Source organism: Lissotriton helveticus, chromosome 7 (assembly GCF_964261635.1).
Source record: "Lissotriton helveticus chromosome 7, aLisHel1.1, whole genome shotgun sequence".
Classification (NCBI taxonomy): domain Eukaryota; kingdom Metazoa; phylum Chordata; class Amphibia; order Caudata; family Salamandridae; genus Lissotriton; species Lissotriton helveticus.
Genome location: NC_136068.1, coordinates 1198391986 through 1198408164, shown reverse-complemented (window position 1 = coordinate 1198408164; position 16179 = coordinate 1198391986). Strand labels below are relative to the sequence as shown.

At 45.7% G+C, this 16179-nt stretch overlaps 1 protein-coding gene across 3 annotated transcripts in view; it reads right to left on the bottom strand.

The window, feature by feature from the left end:
- The window catches only part of LOC144770112 (zinc finger MYM-type protein 1-like), a 99066-nt gene extending 83325 nt beyond the window's left edge, over nucleotides 1–15741 (bottom strand). The window contains exon 1 of one of the 3 annotated variants that reach the window (XM_078654380.1): nucleotides 15610–15741. The gene's annotated coding sequence lies outside the window, so the exon portion shown is untranslated. Of the gene's footprint in view, nucleotides 1–15585 lie in introns of all 3 variants that reach the window. The other 2 variants (XM_078654382.1, XM_078654383.1) reach the window with 2 other exon arrangements.
- Between the last annotated feature and the right edge of the window lie 438 nt (nucleotides 15742–16179).

Below are 16179 nucleotides of genomic sequence, written 5' to 3'. Positions count from 1 at the left end.
ATAATGCAATGGTTTCGCCTTTGGAAAAGTTAGAGCTATTGGCATTGTAAATGACAAAATTTGTATTTATGTGTTGGTTTTGAAAACAGATAAATAAATGGCATTGTCATTTACATTGCCATTAGCTTAATCTTTCGCAAATGTGAGGCCTATTGTAGGGCTTTAAGTGGGCCGGGTCTCACCAGGTCTGAGCAGCGACAGTTTTTTTAAGGGGTCCTCAAAGTGGGTCTTTGCCAAGTTAGGTAAATATGATGAAAATATTAATCAAGTTTGGTTCGATGTGTAATAAACGTGGTCTGAGAACTGTTTATTTTCGAAGCCAGTAATTAGTCAAGTTCAGGCTGTTCATTTTGCTTATGTTGACTATTGGTTTTGAAGAGTTAATTGTGTTTGACGGCTCTTGGCACCCCTAACCCCCACCAGCCTGGGTGGGTCCTCCATCTGTTATCAAAGGGTCGATACTTGCCCCAAAAAGTGTAACCACTTAGGCGATGTGCTGAAGCACAGTGTGCTGGGCCCAGCAGGGAATTTCAATGGCTCCATTGAATAATTGCAGCCCTGCTGTGCCTGCAGATCGGTGGGGGAGGGGCTGGGGAGTGGGGGCTGATGACGTTGATCTACTCTGAGTCTGCTAACAGTGAGCTGGCGTGGGACGGGCATCCAGTTGTAGAACTGAAGACTTACTTTTGTTGCATTAAAGTTCTACTTAGCTAGTAAAAGATTTACCAGAGATGGGAGGGCAAGGCAAAGAAAAAACACACCTAGCACTGTCCCCAATTGTCATTAAATCACAAGAGAACACTTAAGAGAAAGCGGGTCCATTGTGAGGGAACAGCCACCGGGGAATCAGTCCCTAATCCTAAACTAAATAATACTACTCTATGTACGAATCTGACATAAATATATACCATATCGAGGACCCCTTCGTATTAAACAGTGCTCAACATTCATCCTAATTTAAAGAAATCAGAATAGGTCCATAATCCAATTCGTATCCAATGTTTTTATTAGTTCATTCCTTAATTAAAATGTATTTCATTGTGGCCAGATTATCAGGAAAGCCAACACGGTTCGTTCTCATTGAGCTTCTTCAGGGCTCTTTGGTCCATAAGGACAGTCATAGTCTCAAAGATGCGGCCATCACACTGCATGCATGTCCAATGAGCTGGCGTTTTTGTGATTTACCTCAACTGCTTCGCTAGTAGCGTTGACTAGTTAAATTGTTAAAAGCATCGCTGTGTGAAAATAACTTCTCCCACCACCCACCGTCTCACACCCCATCCTCACCCGTCCCGTCCCCTTTAACACAGCAAATTGTAAGCCTGTACTTTACACACGTGCATTATATTTAGAGCGAAATGCAAGGTGGCGTGTTTACTTAATATTTCTGTTGCATTAAGGGGAAAAACGTTTTAAATAAGGTTTCAAGCAGTTAGATGAGTGTGCTGCGCGAGGCCCGATATTCCTTGCATGTAAAGCAGTTCAGAAAAAGACAAACGCTTCATCTAGAGGGCTATTGCCTCGGCCACATTTGTTTCACTCTGCAGAAATGATAAATGCGATAATGCAAATATGAACATTTACGTCCAGAACGCTCCCTGCATAACAAGTACACACATTGGGGTATGAAAGGATTCCCGGAAACGTTCGTACTTTATCGAAGAGTCTAGGTTGCCTCTCCGCAGTGAGGGCGCTTGAGACATCCCCCGAGGGTTTATGTTATGAGTTTTAGTTGGAGCCGTTTTCAAGCGACATGAAAGGGTGGTGTCGAAATCCAGGGGTTTCTCCAAACGTTTCTGGCCCAGCACTGGAATCAGTAGCGAGAATCAGATGCTTATACCAAATGTAAACAGACTTCCGGATACCTCAGGTCTACCTAAATATTTAATTTTATTCCACGTCATATTTTACCGATGATATGCGTGCACTTGCCTTTTATCATTTTGCCGGTTAAACCAAACCAGGAAAAGGAGACTCGGAAACAGGATGTATTAGGTGGGACACACATGGGGCTTTCACACAAGAGGTACACAGCAATCTATTGGACTAGTTTCTCATTTTTACGTCCCCAATGAAAGGTGTACTTTTATTGTGGCGCGTCTCTGTTTTTATATTAAATATTCTGCCTGCGTTCCTTGTTTACATTTGTTTCCGCGATTGTTGTTCATGTGGATTAATTGACAACTATTTCCCGTGTCTTTCAAAGCTGTGAGGGGTGAAGGTATCTGTTGTTAATGTAACCATATTAGTTATGAGGTAGGAGTTTACGCCAGTTAGTTTACACGAGGGTTCGCCTCACGCGCCCTTTTGTTTACACGAGGCTTCCCTGCATGCGCCCTTTTGTTTACACGTCTGTATTCAGAGTTTTAAATAAGGAATAGCAATTAATCCCGGTGGCATCCAGTATAATACAGGCACGGAACAGCGTATTATGCTTAATTTGATATGGCTAAGTCAGTGCTGGTGCCCAAAATGTGCTCAGAAGCCCACGGCCGGCACCGGCGCACAACCCACCGAGGCTGCGTAGTCTGGAATCAGCCTCTTGCCTTTAACCGGCTACCAGACACCCCTGCCCCGTTAGATCTCCGTTGCAGATTCCTGCTTTCTCCCGTTGTGGCGGGGTTTCCGCCTTTCTCTTCCTTTCGCCATTGTGCGTTTTCCTTCGCTCACTCTTGGGAAGTGTCAGAGGAGAAAAAATAAATTGAAGTCCTAAACAAGCACCTACGAGGACACGGACAGCAGGAGGGGGAGGGGGGGGGGGGCAGGAAAGCACACGGACAGCGGGAGGGGGGCGGGAAAGACACGGACAGCGGGGGGGGGTGGGGGGCGGGAAAGACACGGACAGCGGGAGGGGGGGGGGAGGAACGCACTCACCTGGACTTCTTCCGGCGGCCATGGTCGGCATGAAATGAGGAAAACAAACACCAAAAAAAAAAAAAAGAAACTCCGCCCACCGCCCAATGACGATGCAAAAAGGGTGGAGAGGGAAAAAAATGCAGGAACGCCCACGAATCTGGTCCGGCCATGACGGACAGATCTCTGTTCCAATGGCTAGCCTCCATTTATGGAGCTAGCCAATGGAACAGAGGGCGTATTCAAGTCCCCCATACTGAAAACTAAAGATTTCTCCTGGGGGCGGAGCTAAAGCTCCGTGCCCCAGGCAAAACCTAAAAAGGAACCGAGGCAACAAATGAGGCAGACATGAATAATCTATTCACTCAAAGAAAGCAAGCAAAAGCAGCACTTACGATTTATGAGAAAATTCCACACCAGGCATCAATGCATTCAATATGTACATTGGGATTTGAACCAACGGAGTCCAATATTGTATGACACATTACACAGGTGCGAATCTACAACCTACAGAATATCAACTAACATAACAAATGTACTGTGCCCAATGGAATTTAAGGACAAAAGAACAGAGATCATAGGGTATTTTCCAAAACCAATGAGCTGAGCCAAAGGCCATGCACTGAGGAGTTGGGTGCAGCGGCGGTTGGCCACCTGCAGCAGTTTGGTTGCTGGATTGGGCCATAGGCCCGGTGGCCAACCCTCACTGCCATATTTATTACATGTTTATGGAAATTTTATGCAGATTCGTCAGATGGGGCAAATTTTTATTGCATTCAATCAAATGTTTTTTCTATGATGACTGCATCTCAACTATAACTAGAGATGCTATATATTAATTAAATTATTAACAATTTTGGGGAGAACCTGGCCAATCAGCAAGATGGCCACTCAAGAGAGGCTCTGCCCGCTGTAGCCAAGATCCGCCACGTATCCTTTTTTCGCCGGCGCATCTACCCAACCTACGCTAGTTCCTGTAATCCCTACCCCACCTGGACTGCCTTCCCCTGGCGAGGGCCCCATATGTGGGAGACAGTTGGCGTGCCGAAGCTGAACTCGGGCGAGGCAGTTCTTTAGTCATGGCATTCTGGAAGTTACGTTTGGTGTTGGCACTATCTTCTGAGAGGGGGAAGATGCGTTGGGTGTCGTCTACGTATGAGATGATGTTGATTCTATGGGTGCAGACGATGTCAGCCAGTGGGGTCATGTAGGCACTGAAAAGGGTGATGCTAAGGGAAGATCCCAGGAGGACTTCACAGATGGTGTTTTTGGGTTCAGACATGAAAGGGGGAGGTGGATTCTTTGTGTGAGTCCTGTGAGGAAGGAGGAGATTCACTTGAGGGCGTTTCCTCTGATGCCGATGTGGTGGAGTTTGGCGATAAGGGTGTGTTGAGATACGATATCAACGGCCGCTGAGAGGTAGAGGAGGATCAGGGATGTTTGTTGCATCAATTAAGGCAGTCTAAGTGCTATGGTTTGATCAGAAGCCGGATTTGCATATTTACAAGGAGTTAACGTCACCAAAATGCCACTTTCCCGACGTTCTGGTGGTGTTGACTCCTTTGCCTTCTTACCAGGCGGTGTTAACCCACTTTACGTGGCTTAACGCCGCCTTGATCCTGTCCTGCGGCAGTCCTGAACTGCAGGGGAGATACGAGGCAATTTCCACCAAAAACCGAACGGGCCCTTCAATCATGAACTTCATTCCACCTTACTATGTAGGTGTACCTTCACCAAGGGATTTTCTGGCTACTACCAAATTCTGATATGTTTGAACCAGCACCATAGTGTGCTGGAAAATATACAGGATGGCCTCACACACCTTCCAGGTGTCAGGCTTCATTAGCGACCATCCCACGTTCACCAAAGAATCCTCTAACGGCGAACAAGCCAGAGTATCCCTGTCCTCCTGACCGTCAGGAGGAGGACAGGGATACAAGCTAGGTATCCAGAGAGGGAGTACCTTGACGGAGGTGTAACTACAGGACTCACTCCCCCACCCCTCCATGAGGTATTATTACTAAACAGTGAGGATAAGGTTCCCACAGATATGGAAGAAACCCAGTGTGGACCAAGTGTCAATCGGGTATAGCATGCGTGATATTTGAATGCAGCATGTAAGAGAGTACCATAGGGACATAGTTGGATTCATAGTGGCGCAGCTGCACTATTGCACACCATTATGATGGCTAATCCCCTTGTAGATGCCTGCCGATACCATCACGGGCAAGACATGGAGGGTATATGCTTCACATTCGGTACATGGTCCCGCTTAGATTGCGTGAGATAGGAGGTTTCATTGGAAAAGAAGCTCAAGCATTTTGGTGGCTGATTGACAGACTGTAATTGAGTAAGTAACTTCCAGTCATTGTAAAGGACACACCGTTCATTCAAGAGTTATAAAACACTGTTCTAATAGTTATGTGTAAAATGGGAAATCCCGGGATAGACCCTGGGTGTCAAGCTTCATAGTAAAGGCCGGTCAGCTATCATCATCCGGGGAACAGTCCTCTTGACGGTTGGGTACTACAAACGCAGTTCAGGAAACTTAGTCAGGATAGGCATGATGTCTGCCGGTTATTATGCTGCTTTGCCGATTCACTGTTCCACAAACAGCTCCACCAGCTCACTTCCCAGGGCACACGCCCGCTTCCTCGTTTGTTTTGAGGGGAAGGGGTGGAGGAGGCGAGAAAGAGGAGAGGAGGCGGCAGCAGGGGGAGGGGAGAGAGGAGGGGGCCTGCGTATGTTTCCCTTGCGGGAGCGAGCTTTGGCACCATCTGTTTGCAAGTTAATTACAAACAGATGTCGCCAAAGCTCGCTCCCGCAAGGGAATCGCCAAACGTGCACGTGTTGCCATTGAAAGCAATGCAATGCGTGCAAGTTTTTGGCCTAAAAAGTGAATCGATTCCAAGAGGTTTCTCCTCCTATGCAGCGCATGCGCGCTGCGTAGGCGAGACCTAAAAAAGGAAGGGGGAGGGGGGGCGGGCGAGTGTTTCTAGTCAAAATCCCTGCCAGTTATTTCTACAATCTTTATTCGTTGGTGATGGAAGGATGACTAAAAACACAAGATATAGGACAATTATAGCCCTGTTATGGTGCTATTTGTTTCAGCCCTATTATGGCCCAGACGGGGTCCCGGGCTTCCTTCAGCCCACGAGGCCCTGCGGTAACTGTACTTCGATCAGTCCCTCTTGTGTGGAGCGTGGCTGTGCGGCATCCCTAGTGCGGGACTGAACTTGTAGTCTCCCCGGCCCACCTGTTTGTCTCTCCTGCCTCTTGTGGCCTCCCCCCGCAGCGCTGGACACAAGGGCCCTCTGATGCTCCTGCATAGCCTTGGAGCTCACCGCAGCTCTTTGAGGCAAACACTGCCCCAATGTGGAGACTTTTTCATCCTTGCTGTCTTGCGGGCTCTGCAACCTCTTTGGGCCTCTGGGCCAATAGAGTGCTGTCGGATCGATCTCTCTGGACTTGTGTGCCAAGCTGCCAGGCCCTTTTTACCAATCTACCGGCTCACTCACCAAGCATAGGGTACTTCTGACATTTCACCATTTACCTGCACCGCTGGACATTGTCATTCGGTGGCTCCTTCCCCTATCAGTCCGCTTGGCGCTGCCCAACCTGCTGGTGCCCCAGACCATGGTTATCTTCCTGGGATGTGGCGGGGTTGCAACACAGACTGCAATCATGAGATGCCCCATGGCTTGCTTCCTGCAAACGTTTGCCATTGAAAAGATCCTTTTCAAACACAGCACGGAACATTGCGGACCTACCTGTCCGTTTCTCATCAACGTCTCGGATCCCAGGGCACTCTCTCTGCAGGAACTGGTGCCACTGATAGTAGGGGGATTCCACGCCTGGTCCCCTCTTCCCGCAGACACTGCTGCTTAGATAATCTCTGCTTCCATTGGCAAGCCCATCACCCAATTAATGACAACTCCCAAACACAACAACATTAAAAAATGGAACACCACTTTGGGTCCCAAACCAGTGGCACTGCAAAATACCGCTATTAGCAGTCTGTTTTATCTTCGTTTTTATTCATTTGAAGATTATTACTCTTATTTTTCCTCTTTTTGATACTTTGTTTATCCAAGTCAACATGTACTCTGTCGCAATCCACATGTGAAGAAAAGGCAATTTTCAAGGTTTCTTATGTTAAAGATGGGCCATCCGAACCTCCTTCAATAGGCGCAAGGGATTATGTGAGTACTCTCTAACAACAAATTGTGTACGTTATAAAGAGGATGTGATATTAAAACTGATGTATATTGTAATTTACAGTTACCCCTGACGAAGAGCCAGATTGGCTTGAAATGCATTGGGTTTGAATAAACTTCTTTTTACGGACCTGGCTCTAGTACGTGTTTTTGAAGGAGGTTCGGGTGGCCCATCTTTAAAATAAGAAACCTGGAAAATTGCTTTTTCTTCACATGTGGATTGCGACAGAGTACATGTTGACTTGGATAAACAAAGTATCAAAAAGAGGAAAAATAAGAGTAATAATCTTGAAATGAATAAAAACGAAGATAAAACAGACTGCTAATAGCGGTATTTTGCAGTGCCACTGGTTTGGGACCCAAAGTGGTGTTCCATTTTTGAATGTTGTTGAGTTTAACACGTGACGTTTGGGCTGAGCACGTTCCTTTGAGCACGCAGAGTTAAACTTGGAAGAAAATTGAACTGGATGAATTTTGGAAAACTAATGAAAACACGTGGTGTGCAACCAACCCCCCCATTTCATAACTCCCAAACACAGCCTTCATACTCAGCAACAATGGAGAAGCAGGACACACGCCAGTTGCAGCTCTCCTTTGAGGGCAGGAGGCAAGTCAGGCACTTCAGCCAAGACCCTCCAAAAGACAACCTACCTGATAACACGGAGGCATGGATGAATGTGATGACGATTTGAAAGAAATCCTAGCAGATGTAAAGTCCAGTCTCCGCACCATTTATGCCAAGCTGGATCTCATGGCGAATCACCTCGACTGGATGAAAGAGAGGGTCGCCAAAAATGAAGACAGAATAGATAATCTAGAAACAAGAGTCTTGGAAGCGGAAGACGGACATGCCACACCCAGGAAACAACTCCTGCGCATGGATATGGTCCTGAAAATCATAAAAGTCTAGAAAGAAGACCTGGAGACGAAATTGCGGCGCAATAACATCCGGATCATTGGAGTTCCAGAATCCACAAACATAGGGAGAATAAAAGATTACGTGGAAACCATGCTCTACAAACTCTTTGGGAAGTATCTCTCCTAAGTATTTATCGTTGAGAGAGTTCATCATACACTGGCATCTGACCACCTCCTGGGACCAACCCAAGACCCATTGTGTCCCGCTCACTCAATTAACAAGGACTGGGATGCAGTGCTTCACCAGAACAAAGGGACGTTCATGTCCAAGGAAACACGCTGTTGTTGTATCCAGACTTTACACTTTCCGTGCAGGCGGCATGCAGAGAGTTCCTCCCCGTCAAATGGTTACTGCAAAAAATGTATGTCCCCTACGCCCTTCTATACCCCGCCAAATTAAGTATCACACATGGTGGCAAACCACATCATTTCACAGACCCAAAGGCTGCTCTTAAATTTGCCAAACTCATAACAAAGGAACCTAGATCGACTTGCATATTGCCGCATATCAGGGAGGAAGGAAATATGGGCGACATTGAATAGAACAGCCTCTTGCGAACTGACTTAAACTGCAGCCTCCTTCTCAACACTTGCTGTGCGCCTGAATGCTCCCTTCTCCAGGAGTCCCCTGCCGGCACTTGTCTTTCTGATGCAATGGGCGCTTCTACTTCATTATTTACATGCACATGCCGCTTCAGCCACCCAGTCTACCTGGACTGAGTAGTTTGCCCGGCTTGACTCCTCCTCCAAGGATTCCTCTACATGATGTTCAACATGGGTTTGGGACTAGGGAAGGGGCAGGATCATGAATTCCTCTGTGTTCAAGTGCAGAAATGGGTGGGTTGGGTTACCTTGTTAATGTTTGAATTAGTTTGTTATTGCTTTTCCTTCCCGCAGACCTTCTGCATGTCCTTTAACACTGCCTCACTTGGGCCAGACATCCCGTATACTCTTGCTGAATCAACACACTATACCAGCGATAAACTGCTGAACTTTTTTCCATCTAGTCCTTGCGTCGCAATAGACAACCGAGGTCTCACATATACATCTGCTCTTTCTGTTCATATATAAGTATGAATGCTACAAATCGGTGCCTCACCTGCAATATGAGGAGACTCAACAAGCGCAAAGCAAGGCTTGCCCAAGCCTACATAACCCGACACCAGGTGGATATATAATTTTCTTCAAGAATTACACCTCACGTCCTCAACTGCCTCTCGCATAAAAGCGGGCTGGTGCACAGACATATGCTGCACTCTACTCCAACTACGTATGCGGGACTGCCATTCTCCTAAGCAGGGGCACTCCATGGCATTCGACCCACATCATAAATGACAGACAGTCAGTTCACAATTGTAGCCGTTGTCCTGCACCAACGCCCGGTGACACTCAGTTTATAGTTCCAATCACGACAGTCCAGATTTCTTTGTGACAGTATGGCGCCGTATCGCTGGCGTGGAGCTAGGTACGATTATAAGGGGGGAGAGTGATTTCAATGTCATACTCGACCCGGCACTGGACTGCTCTGGCTCATCATGATAACTGCATTGTGGCGCAGTCTCACTATTGCACACCATTATGATGGCTAATTCCCTTGTAGATGCCTGGCGATACCATCACGGGCAAGACATGGAGGGTACATGCTTCACATCCGGTACATGGTCCCGTTTAGATTGCTGGCTGAAATCATGCAAAACAATCACATGAACACCTGAGGTCTCCCACTTCTCCAGATTTCTCCAGAACCTTATCAGATCATGCTCCTGTCCTTCTCGAATTTGCTTTTCCGTTAACTGTACCACACACATTCACGAGTGGCTACTGCCCGGTGCTTTTTGTGACACTGTTTTTCGTGCTGAGGTGCCTGTGGCCATTCTAGAGTTCTTTGAAATCAACAAAGAGTCTGTCTCCTCCTCTTCAGTACTGTGGGAAGCCTTTAAAGTGTGATTCGGGGAGTGTGCATCACTAAGCAGGCGGGCGTCTTTAAATCAATCAGAACGTGTCTGGGGACACTGAAGGGTTGACTTCGAATCCTCGAACTAGACTACTGTGTTTCTAAATCCCCTTCCGCTATGGCACAGTTTTGGGAAACACTCGGCACATGCACAAACGTATACAATATTATTATTAGCAGTACCTCCGTATCCCTGTTTTCGCTTTTTTGTGCTCTAAATACTAATAAAATGTAATTTTACAAAATAAAACTATTGCCAATTTTAATTGACTCGCACTAACAGGCAGTCATTTGCCATCAGACTTGCCTGTGTAAAAGGCTTTGAAAATGTTACAAAATTTAAGTAGCTCTTTCCTCTCAGTACAACATATAATGCAATATTGGGATAAACCTTTCCCATATAACTCATGCCAGTGTTTGGGAATCCTAATTTCAAACAATCTCTCTTAGCTAGAATGCCAATAGAAAAGGGCTCCAGGCTCTGTTACAGCTGAACACAGGAGGGCAAGAGAGACTCTGAGAACTGTAGAATCGAAATCAATCAATCTGTATGCGATTTTGATATATGCAAATCTATCATTGGGCAATTATATCCACATGAGAAATGGTGGAGACCACTCACTCAAACATATTAGCATGTTAGCCCTGGGCTTTACAGGAAACAGGAGGAACATGTCAAACACACAGCCTCCTGCTAATAAGTAAAGTCAGGAAACTTGGACCTGCAAGAAGGAAAATACCAGATGGCACACCTTCCCCTGCAACAAATCCAGAACATGAACCTAATGCTCGTTCAAATCCGGCAGGCCAATTTCCTTCTCTTGTAGTAGAAAGAGTTGAAAATACACCACTTGAAGTAACAACTCGTCCAACTTTACGAGAAGGGTTTTTTTTTGCTGTGAGATCCTCATTTACGTGTGCACTCCCAACAAGGGCTTCCTTTCGAAAACATTTTTTTAAAAATAATGATAATGTAATCAAAAACCTAGTTTGAGTGTCTAAAGGCTGTTTAATCTATTTTGCTAGTGTTAAATTGTGTTTTGGAGTCTGCTTATCATTAGTTTTAGGGTGTGTAGACAAGGATTTTCAAGTGTGTGATAGCATTTTAAGTTAGTTAGACTGAGTGTTACCTACAGGGTTGAACGATCTAAAAAGAATCCATTGGGCCAACCTCTACCCAAGCATATTCTGAGGTAAGCAGCAGCCCCCTCTTCACACCAGTTGTAGGCTAAGTGGCTGAAAACCACCTCCCCTTCTTCTGTGCACAGTTTACGTTTAAGGTGACTTAATCTAAAGAGCTAGGGTTTCTACTGGCTATAGGGGTTGGGCTACTAATGGTTCTCAGTGCTCAGGTTTTTAGTGGTTAGGGTTTAGAGCATGGATGCCCACTGCGGTCACCATTGGCCCAGGTCACCTGATCATTAGAGTTATTTAAACAGAAGATTTAGGGAATAAAGGTAAAGGGCATCGGGTTAATGGTGCTGCCTGTCTGGTTCTGTAAATATGCCCACGGCCAGAAAGTCTGTTTCTTCACCTTTAAAACTCTAAGTAAGCAACCACTCATTTACACAATCTAGATCTACTAGTACCCCCATAGATTGCCCATCCTAAATACACAGCCCTCATATACAGTCACAAGGTGACCAAAACTGGTATGGAACCACCCACATGACCCATATAGCTTCATCATCAACAAAACTGGCCACCACACAAGCGATCAAAAACACATTACAATTACAACCAAAACCTCAACAACTGCCAAACACAGCACTTGCAGTTGGAAACTAAAAATCAAGGGGAGGCTTGAACATATGATCACCAAGTTCATAGACCCAAATTGCACCTTCTCCCTAGAACCTTCAGCACCCCGTTCAAAGCACCAGCCAACACAGCAGCTACAAGCAAAAGCTTGCACACAGACACTTCAAATCTCAAACTTATATAACCCAACAATCTTCCGTCCAACTCAAGCTGCAACCAGAGTAGCCCACAACTGACTTACACCAATATCCTGTATGCCTCCTGCCATACCAGACCACACAGCAGCCTCAAAGCACCATGACATTGAGACAAAACAAGCAAAACTAAAATAATTACTTTTCAACACAAGATCCATAAACAAAAATCACTTCAACTTTTTTGGTCTACTCTCAAGACATTACAACAGTCCTCACATTCATTACAGAACTAGCATTGGCATAGCTAATAGGTCTCGCATTTGGGACCGTATAAGTGTTTAGCCATGCAACAGTTGGTGTTGTTGCACCAAGGATATTCTGCTGCATAACTAAATACTTATAGGGTCCGAAAAGCGAAACCTATTGGCTATGCCAATGCTCGTTTGATTTTGTTGCTGTTTTGTTTAAGTTGCCAGATCTACAATAGCTGGACATGGTTTTTGTTAACAGTTCTTTGCATCAAATTAACTTGTTTTCATTGCTCTGAATGTTGTTTCCATTCTGGTTGTAGGAAGCCGTCATTCCCTGGGGTGTGGGGGCTGACTAGCTGTGCGCATGCGCTGAACTTTGCAAATGAGAAAAAGCCTGGTGCAGGCGCAATTTACAAGTGTGGAGTGAGTGAGCCCCGGGCAGCATGAGTCACTCACACAGGAGTTCATGCACTGCACCTGCATACTCAGCATGGTTTAAGGAAACTCGACCCACTCCCTCCCAGGCATTGTACACACATTTACCAAGAAACTCTGAGAAGAGCCTGCCTGCTGCACTGACGGCTGGTGGTGTGTGTGCCCGGTGAAAGCGTGCACTGACGGCTGGTGGTGTGTGTGCCCGGTGGAAGCGTGCACTGACGGCTGGTGGTGTGTGTGCCCGGTGGAAGCGTGCACTGACGGCTTTTGGTGTGTGTGCCTGGTGGAAGCGTGCACTGACGGCTGGTGGTGTGTGTGCCTGGTGGAAGCGTGCACTGACGGCCCCTCCAGTCTTACTGATCAAGCTACACCCCTGCAACCTAGTAGGAGTCTTGATTCTGGTATCCAGAGTTTTCCCCAGGTTTCTAGTGAGTTGAGTTTGGAGAATGATATATTAATGAGGCATGAACTTTTTCTCCCACCAAGGGGACTTAGGCACAAGCTCATTGAAACTGCTCAGAGGACATCCTGGAATGTCAGGTACAAAAAGGTTGCTTAAACAACAATAATGGTGGCCAGGAACGGATGCCAGTAATGAGGGTGCACATGCATACTCAGCATGGTTTAAGGAAACTCGACCCACTCCCTCCCAGGCATCGAACACATATTTACCAAGAAACTCTGAGAAGAGCCTGCCTGCTGCACTGACGGCTGGTGGTGTGTGTGCCCGGTGGAAGCGTGCACTGACGGCTGGTGGTGTGTGTGCCCGGTGGAAGCGTGCACTGACGGCTGGTGGTGTGTGTGCCCGGTGGAAGCGTGCACTGACGGCTGGTGGTGTGTGTGCCTGGTGGAAGCGTGCACTGACGGCTGGTGGTGTGTGTGCCTGGTGGAAGCGTACACTGACGGCCCCTCCAGTCTTACTGATCAAGCTACGCCCCTGCAACCTAGTAGGAGTCTTGATTCTGGTATCCAGATTTTTCCCCAGGTTTCTAGTGAGTTGAGTTTGAAGAATGATATATTAATGACGCAGGAACTTTTTGTCCCACCAAGGGGACTTAGGCACAAGCTCATTGAAACTGCTCACAGAGGACATCCTGGAATGTCAGGTACAAAAAGGTTGCTTAAACAACAATAATGGTGGCCAGGAACGGATGCCAGTAATGAGGGTTTCATCTATGCCTGCCCCGTTGGTGTTAATTCTGACTTTTTTAACATTTACATTTTTTACATGTATTGGAAACAATTTTGTGAGCTGGTCAGTTGACTGGTTATTCTGCAAGGACCTAGGAGAGAAAAATTCTCAGTTGATTTTTCTGGCCCATATAATGTCTTGGGGTGTGAGAAGACATTTTTTATAGTGTTAATTAACAACGTTAGAAAGTGTTTTTATCACACTTTGGTGAGAGATCCTAATTCTGATGAATTTATTACATTTTCGATTCAGGTTGATGGTTAACCTAAAGTCTTAACGTCAGATAACGGTGTGCAGTTTGTGTCCTCTAAAATGGTGAACTTTCTCCAAGAGTGTCGCATCAAAGCGGGAGGGGAGGGGGCATTATATTGGCCTAATGTCAATAGTTAAGTGGAAATAGCCAACAAATGTTTAAAATAAGGTATTCAGGCAGCTCTGGCCAATAATGATGCAAGTACATTTCTCAAAGAAAAATGATGGTCTTATCACAATACACCTCATTCAACAACAGGGGTTACCCTGTATTTTCTTATGAGAGGCAGAGAAGGTCGCACTGTTTTGACTCCTAACTTTCAGAAACATAATGTCACTATGGATACGTTGGAAGTGGTGCTGGAAGGAGTGAAAGAAAGATTGAGTGAGGTACAACGTTGGGTTTGAACATTAATGGTATTTTGTATCTAAATGTAATATTATAATGTTTACTTTGCACCAAGTGTGAGTTTGCACCTAAATTTGTTTTGTGCTGCTAAATGTTTTCCACACTAATGCTTATGTTGAACCATGGGCGTTTTAGCACCTTCATGAGCTGTCAACCAGATGTGATGTCATATTGATGCACACCACTTACAACTAATGTGACCTCTAACTAACTCGTTTTTCTTTATCGGAACTCTATTTTTCCAAGAGTGATTTTACATCCCAAGAAATGTTATCTCCGGAATATGATATGTGCTCCTAAAATCATTTCCACGCTCATGCTGATTTTGCACATAAATATTATTCCTTCTCCTAAAGGATTTCCTCACTATTGATGATGTTGCAACAAGGATCATTTTTTACCTAAATTTTCTGTCAACCAAATGAGGTCATTACACATAATTTACACCTAACATGCCATTTTCCTCTTCTTTTTTCTCTCTCTAGTAATTTTGCAACTACATGTGGTGCCATACTCCAGCTGACTTTGCACAAAGGTTTTTTTTGTACCTAAATGTGATTTATTTAAAAGTGAGGCTGCTCCCACATTTGATACCACAACACTGCTTACTTTCGAATAATTTATGTTTGCATGTATACATGATTTGGGCTCTTAACATTTTTCAACAATTATAGTGATTTTTGCACCTTGCTTTGATATTCTGCCAATCAAATAAGGGGGGTGGAGGACTTACTGGTGCAGCCTTTTATAGTAATGCAACATCTTCCCCACTTCTCTCTGTCCCGAGTGATACTACATGACTGCATATTGTGGCTGCACCCTATAGAATCTGCTCTTAAGAGTTAAGACAAACAGTATTCACATTTTGGGTATGATATCATTTTGGACAACAGGTTTTAAAAACAAAAAGAGCTTCAGATGAGACCCTGACTCCGGTATGCATGTTCAAACAGAGCCCTGCTGGTAACCTAGAAACCTCGGCATCGGGTTTCTAGATGCACAAATCGGTAGTCTCCCGCCTGAATCGGGAGGGCTGGCATGTCTGAAAAAGCATCCAAAATCACTGCAAAACGCCCTCCTACCTGCGCCCCCATATCGTACAACGCTTTTGGATCATTTAAACAGGAGACACGCAGCACCAATAACTAGAACGACAATGTACGTGCTTGGGTCTGAGGACCGTTGTTGTAACAACTTGAAGCCTACCCTCTATTCACCCAACACATGTACCTCTCTCGAAGACAGCAAGAAGCTGCTTAGTAAACATATTCGTCTTCAGTTCACATCTCAGGAACAACCACCGATATAAACGTCACAGCGCAACCTAGATCACGTGACACAGACGTAATTACGCACGCCCTCGCGCAGTTCTCAATCTCAACCAGTACCGAGGAGCACTAGCGTAGATTACTTTGGAAAGTCATGGTGGTGTTCTCGCCGTGGATGCTCATTGGAGGAACGTGAGGGGTATTGGTGCGAGGGACATGCTGATTTTAGACCGGTTGGGAAGAGCGCCCTCTTTTGAATTCAGGGGGTCACTCGCTGTTAAAGGAATGTAATCCGATTTTACATAGCCAGTAAGTAACGAAGACGTCGTCGGCTCAACACCCCGGGATTCTGGGCAAATCACTTAATCGCCTCGTCCCTCAAAACAACGACTGCGTCCTTTTATAATATAGCCGGTGCTCATGTAAAGCGTTCCAGTATCTTCGGGTCTAGTTCGCGCCATGTAAAACCGTCCCAAGACGGGTCACACTAAGCACGACAAGTTGCGATTCCAAACCTAACACTGTTGCATTA